The sequence below is a fragment of the Bactrocera latifrons genome, unplaced genomic scaffold, assembly GCF_001853355.1.
Source record: "Bactrocera latifrons isolate USDA-ARS-PBARC rearing strain unplaced genomic scaffold, ASM185335v1 scaffold_16, whole genome shotgun sequence".
NCBI classification, from domain to species: domain Eukaryota; kingdom Metazoa; phylum Arthropoda; class Insecta; order Diptera; family Tephritidae; genus Bactrocera; species Bactrocera latifrons.
The window spans coordinates 884223-891376 of NW_017535074.1; the positions used below are offsets into that span (position 1 = coordinate 884223).

Below are 7154 nucleotides of genomic sequence, written 5' to 3' on the forward strand. Positions count from 1 at the left end.
TCGGATGGACAGTAAGCAGTAGATTATGAACGAGAATGGTCAATTTTATTGTATTTGGTCATTATTTTTGAACATTAGTTGTTGTTATAGTAACAGTTGTTGTGGCAAATTTTATTGACAGAGTTGAAAAAACTCGACCCCGACATCATTATTATTATTTTTTGTGTTTTTTTTTTCTTTAGACAAAATCAGATGTGTGTGGATATACACATATGTATATATAAATATCTATCGATGAGGACAAATACGCATATTGTTTTTGTATTTTTTCAATGGCCAACAAAAATTTATTAACGAAGTTTAATTCCGCAGCAGAGGGCCTCAGCATTGTGGCTCCTTATTAAAAAAAAGCTGAGTGCCATAGGAGGCACAAAAAGCAGAGCGGGAGAGGGCGCGTGGTTTTACTTATTCACCACACGTAACGGGTCGCAGCAAAATGCCAACGACATTGAGTACCCCAGTGTGCGGGGTGAGGGTGAGGGTGAGGGTGAGGTGGTTGTGGAAATGTTTTCGGTCAAACTCGTATAAGTATGTATATAAAGGTATTTTGAAAAGAAACGCGGCATTTTTGTGCGAGTTCCAATTAATTACAAATTACAAATCACATAAATGAATTGCAATGTTTTTTCTCTCAAATAAATTTTGCATAACAAAAGAGAACATGTTTTTGTATTTGCAGTTATTGATGGCAGAACATAGTAGCTGCGCAGTAAAGGGCTATTTAACACAACCCTCCGTAATTTGTTGCAAAAAAATGCTGGCGAAAGGGGGTTGCGCAAAAAATGACTCCCCGCAAATAACGAAAAATAGCATATGCACAAACACATACTTACATTCAAACACACATACATACATACATTCGAACAGACATTCAAATATACATAGATCCAAACTCATGTACTCATACAAAAACTTGCGGCTGAGCTCGCGCTTGTTAATACAGCGGAAAGGGGACTGCTTTTTAAGCGGCATATTGCCAAATTACCTTCGCGTATACTTGTACATACATACAATTTGCCATTTCGGCAATAAAAAAGAGTGGCGTAATAAAGAAGCTAAAGGAAATAAATACCGTTGATCAATGGAAACAAACCATAAAACGCGGTTACGGCTCCCATGTGTGTAATCGGAACCAAGTCGTTGTAAGTACTTTGTATTTTGGCATATATTAATTACACATACATACAAACATATGCCTACTTTTGTGTCGGACGCTGGATTCGCTAAGAAAAGGCGAGACTAAACGAAATGTGGCAATATTGAGCTGTCATTGACGAGGAACGAAGGTAAAATGGAGTTACTGATGGAGCTGAAGGTACTGCTTATTAATATAAAAATATAATTTTTCACGAATACGAAATGATCGAGTATTTCCCGGTTAAATGATATTTCAAAAATGTATTTTGATAAGTTTGTAGGACTGTCCTTAATTACTAAGCTAAATATGAGTGCGATCTGTCCACCAGTTTGTCTACAGCAGCTGCTTAAGTGGGTATACCTCAGTAGTGCGTTGCGGTTTTTACAATGGATAATAATATGGAGCAAAGAATTTGTCTAAAATTTTGTATCTTAAACCAAATTTCGTGCCCGGAATCGTTGCGGATATAGGGAAAGGCATACGGCGCGTCAGTTTTATCAACAATACAAGCCTACGCGTGATACAAAGCCTTCAAAGACGGTCGAGAAATCGTTGAAGATATGCCTCGTTCTGTACGATCTTCGACCTCTTCAACTGATGGAAATATTAAAAATCTGAAGATATGGTGCTTGAAAATCGTCAGGCAAGTGTTAGATAGATACCAGGAGAGCTCGCGAGTCCGTTCGAATGATTTTTGGTGGATGTTTTGGGTATGAAAAGCGTGCTTGTTCGACGTCCCGATAAAGGTGAATTTTTTTTCCAAAAGAGTACCGTAAATATATCTTTTTAGACATGCTTCATCCTGCGAATTCCAATCCCACAATGGAGCTTTATAACTGGAAAATGGAGCGCATTATAACTGCTGCTGAGACATAAGTTTATGGGTTTGTCATACAAACAAGTCAACAATCATCGAAATGGAACCCGTTTTTTTGTCGATCGAAGAGATAAAGCAAAATATAAATATTATATAATGATTTTATAAATATTATTAGCTCTAAGTTTGTTGATTCTCTTACTTCAGCATATTATTAGTTACTTATCACTTGTTGGGCTGCCGAACAAAAAAAAAAATCTGAAGTCAATAAATTTTGCATCTATAAGAACCTATAAGCCCTTGTCACCGAACTAATTTTTCAGGTTTAGAGCTTCATCACCCCACAACGACGCTGCCAGTGATAGCAACTGGCAAAATTTCAGCCGAATGGGCCACTCCCAAGGCCTTCTAAAAACCGCAACCGCGAAAGATAACATGACAAGACTGCATAAAATATTGACAGGGGCATATTCGGGGTATTGGTTTAGGGTGGTGAACTGCGTAGAGTTATCCCCACAAAATTCAAAATTATGCATTATATCCATCATAAGAGACATTCTTCGAAGAAAAGTACTTTGAGTTGGAAGTAAAAAATTTTATAGTTTCCTCTCAAAATTCTTCTCTGTATCCGCCCCTGAATATTTAACATGAACAAGCTATCGGCGTGATGAGTACTGAGTTTGTTCACTCCGGCTAAGAAGCGCAAACGTGTGACCACTTCACAGCAATGTTTAAGCGTAAATTGTATAAGTTTTTGCGCCTTTTCGTGACCCTCGACGAAACATAGATCCACTGGTAAACACTAGAGAGCAAGGATCTGTTCTGATCACAGCCGACTGCTGCTTTCTGTGAGCACTCACAAGCATGCCCAATGATTGGAAGCTAAATGTGCCAAATCCACAAAAAGGAGAGTCCCACAATCTGCGCCAAAGCTTCCTTAATATCGCATATAAGGTCTTATCCAACGTAGTGTGTATAAGATTAAAGCCCACCGTCAACAAACTGATTGAACCTTATCAGTGTGGCTTTAGACCTGGAAAATCTACTATCGATCGATGGAAAGTAGGCATACACCACCTATTCGTCGATTTTAAAGCCGCCTTCGACAGCACGAAAATGAAATGCCTCTATATCGCCATGTCTGAACTTGGAATCCCCTAAAAGCTAATACGGCTGTGTAAGATGACGTTGAGCAACATCAACATCAAAAGTTCTGGATCGGTTAGGATCTCTATGAGCCGTTCGATACCAAGCGTTGTCCAATGTTTCTGATAAGAAGACTCCCAATTTTGTGTCGTCGAATTGACAAACAGCTGTTGCTCTTGCGACTTGGCTCGCATGTCACGTTGACAGTCATAAACTTGACGAATATTTCGCCTATTTTGGAACCAGTATCAATGCCAACAACAATAACAACTTTGAAATCCAACGCAGAATCATTGCTACTTTGGACTGAGTAGGCAATAAAAAGTAAAGTCCTCTCTAGACGACAAAACTCTACAAGTTTCTCATCCTTCTTCTTTTTGCCATATTTTGTTGGAGACATGGTAAATGAAAACATCTGGCAACTTCGAATACCCCAGTCGGCGGAACGATGAGCTTTACGAGATACACGACGGCATTGACATAGTTCAGCGAATCAAGGGACACCGATTGCACTGCTTAGGTCATGTTGTCCGGATGAAATAGAACATTCTTGCTTTGAAGGTTTTTGATTCAGTACCCTTCGGTGGAAGAAGAGGAATAGGAAGACCTCCACTCCACACTGGAGTGCTGTTGTTAACTCAACTATAAAAGTGTAAGCGGAGTCTACGTCAGCAAAGAATAAGAAGAAACCTATACATATTTATTTTTATGTTGTAACACCTGAACTAATTTCGTTTGATAATTCAATGAACACTTTACGAAGGAAATTGTGACAAATGACAAAAGAGATGTAATCTATATCGGTATAAAGAGCTTCCGAACCAATGTGTGCATATTTGTATCAGTACACTTGCAATCATACATTATGAGGAATACATTGCGTTGTGGACATATACGCGACAAAGCGGTACCCTAAGGACATTAGTTGTAAAAGGGTTTCGAAATCTTCCGGCGGTATTTCCAGTGCTTGCCGACTGTCGAAACATATATATATATATAGCTAAATGTTGGTATTATATATGTATAATATGAGTATGTGGACATCACCTACATCCAACTCGCTAAAAAAGGACCACTCTCCACTCCTCCTCACTCTGCCTTAGCTTGCCGACATTCGTCATTGCGAAGCCTTTCATTCATTTAACATTTCATCTTCACATATATACATATGTATGGCTGTGTATTTGAACCGTTTCGTGTGTTTTCGCCGTCAAGTGTTTACCGTGTAAATATCCCCGTGCGCGACTCGGAGGTTACCCTTCTGTCATTGTTGCTGAGGTTGACAAATGTGTCAGAATGGAAGTCCGCAACAATTAAAATTAACAACTACAACAGAGACGAACAGGGAGAGAGAAAAACCAATAACAATAGCAACAATGCAACAGTATTAACTATGCAATATGTAAACAAGAAGAAATACAAGAATTGTAGATTCTTGCAGGAAGAAGAAACAAAACTGCAAGAGCCATTGAAACTGGCGCATTGATGTGTGTTTGTGTTTGTTTAGCAGGGCTTTCCTTGGTAAAATATTTTTAATAACTCTTCAGCATGTTTTCTTATTTAATATGCCAGCGCCCTGTTGGAAATTTGAGTATTTTAAGTAAGTGGCATCATAATAAGCTGTGAAAAATAACAGAAGACTTATTTTTGGAATTATGTGAGAAAGGTTATAACGGTAACGGAGATCATATCTCTTACTGATTATGGAAATGGATGCTGGAGGTGAGTACTCCTGACCGAACTTTTAACCTGCTTAAGAAAGTGCCCAGGCTTATTCAGTTCGAACTTCGTAAACTTCGATTCTATAACGGCATTTTGTAAAAAAAAAGTACCTGGATTAAACCACCTAGAATCTACATCCAAATAATCATTGCAATAATTCACCCAAAGTCTAGATGGTAGCAAATGAGGAAAGAGCAGAGATTAGTGCAAATTTTTTCTACAGGGTACCACTTCTAGGTAAGTATATATCACATTGTAAGTATAGTATGCAAGGTGCTTGAGCTTTTGCCTTGGGTATATTGTCACAGTTGTTTTCCTTTTGTGCTTTAGCTTAATTTGCGCTGTTTGTGGGTGTGATGTAAGCGGAACCAACAGTATTGCCGCGAGACACACTTTCGGCCTCTCATTGCTTGCCACTTTAGAATGCGTGTTTTTGGGTTATATTTTAATTGGCTACGAATATGAAGATTTGTAAGCACTTTGTATGTCGAAGAATTTTTAATCATTATTAAAAGTAACGGCATTTTGTGGGGTAAGCGCGAAATCAAGCTGAGGCAGTAATATTAAAGATCTTGAGTTAGGCGGTAAAATGGAGATACTCCTAGCTTTGCTAAGGATTCATTTTTTATGTTAGATTAGGTGAATTTGGTAGATCTTCTATATAGGATATTGCTGAAGCTAATAACCTCACTGAACACAAAGGTCTTCAGCTCGCCGGATCTGTGGCGCTACTATTATTTTTAATAGATATAATCCATGTAGAGCCATGGAGGAGTGAGGAAATGTGAATTAAAGTTTTTCTACCTCAGTCTCACAAGATTGCGATAAGATCAAAAAGATAATACTAAGTGGATTCCACCAATGCAACTTCTGCACCAATCCACAAGTGAACAGGTCAGCTCATCTATAATTTTTCGGCCTTACAATGAGCTCAAACAATTCCAAACAGCGCCAAATTTGTTGTCTTGCTAAAGTTCCTTATCAGAGTGCCTTCCCCATATAAATACCACTTAAAACATTGTAAAGTTAAATATGTACCAATAAACAATACTCAAGGGTGACCTTTTCTCGTTGACAGTTTACATTTTCTAAAGTCTTTTCCAAACTTTCGTATTTCAGCTCAGTAGTAAGCTTGGAAGTAAGTAGTCTTTAGCATAATATTCCGGAATTTTGACCTACTTAAGAACGTGTCCAAACTTATTCAGTGCAAATTTCGTAAACAAACTTCAACTCTAAGTTTACTTATGATAAACCCGAGAACTAATTGCTGACATACATCTCCATATTCTTCAGACCCACTTATAAGACTCATGGAGGAGTGTGAAAAGTTTTATCATATCTGTATATTCTTCAGATCTACTCCAAAGGTTAAGGTGGTTGGAGGAGTGTGAAAAGAATGACCTAACTTCGAGGCAATCACTTTCGAATAATTTCTGGATCTTCGGCTATATGCGGACAAATTAGATTAGTTTGCACCCTAAATAGTGACACCATAACTTCCATTGAACATTGCGAAGCAGATTGGCAAGGCGTCCACCCTTCAAAGCTTCACATTAAATTCAAAGAAATGGTAACCACATTGCAGTTACTTTTGCTTTCTATGTTCGGCACTACTCGGTAGGATAATGTAAGAACTTGTGTCTTTGCGAAAGCTAAGAAGCAAGCAAAAGAAGTTACGCGATCTTCAACGGTTAACTAAATTTGTTTTCTCAAGTGTGGTCTAAATTCTACAAATTCTCAAAATCATTTTGGCTTATTAGAAACCCATTTAAATATTATTGAACGAATATTGTTTTTGCCGTCGGTGTAATCACAGAATCTTATAACAAGAACAATTTGCTCGCCTTACGCACACATTAAACCGAAAAGCGCGATGACATGCCGACGGTAACAAAATTTGAAGAAGAAGACAATGAGTGAGACTTTTAAGAACACAAGAAAATCGCTTAAAAAGACTTGATAAAAGCAGCTTCCAGTGAGCAGAACGTCGGTGGACACAATGGAAAAAGGAAAAGTGAAATAAATAATAAAAATGTCGAGAAGATGCTTAGCAACATTTCACTTGGCAACCGAAGGAGAGTGTAAGGCGCAAAAGAAAGTTCATTGGAAGTGTTTGGATGCTCATTATATGTACATATGTATATACTCGTAGTTGGGTGCCTCTTTGGTGCGAGTAGGTGAAAATACTTATATACTTATAAGTATATGTATATATGAAATATATGAAAATAGAGTGTAATATTCAGTTCGATATATAAGTGCATGAAATAGGTGAGTATCAATGCTTCAGCTGAAATATCGGGTGATTTTTTAAGAGCTTGATAACTTTTT

General features: G+C 37.9%; 1 protein-coding gene across 4 annotated transcripts in view; it reads left to right on the forward strand.

Annotated features, from left to right (window-relative positions):
- Positions 1 to 6447: 6447 nt before the first annotated feature.
- Positions 6448 to 7154, forward strand: part of LOC108966369 — a 90602-nt gene continuing 89895 nt past the window's right edge. The window contains exon 1 of one of the 4 annotated variants that reach the window (XM_018929220.1): positions 6448 to 7094. The gene's annotated coding sequence lies outside the window, so the exon portion shown is untranslated. The remainder of the gene's footprint in view (positions 7095 to 7154) is intronic. The other 3 variants (XM_018929222.1, XM_018929221.1, XM_018929224.1) reach the window with 3 other exon arrangements.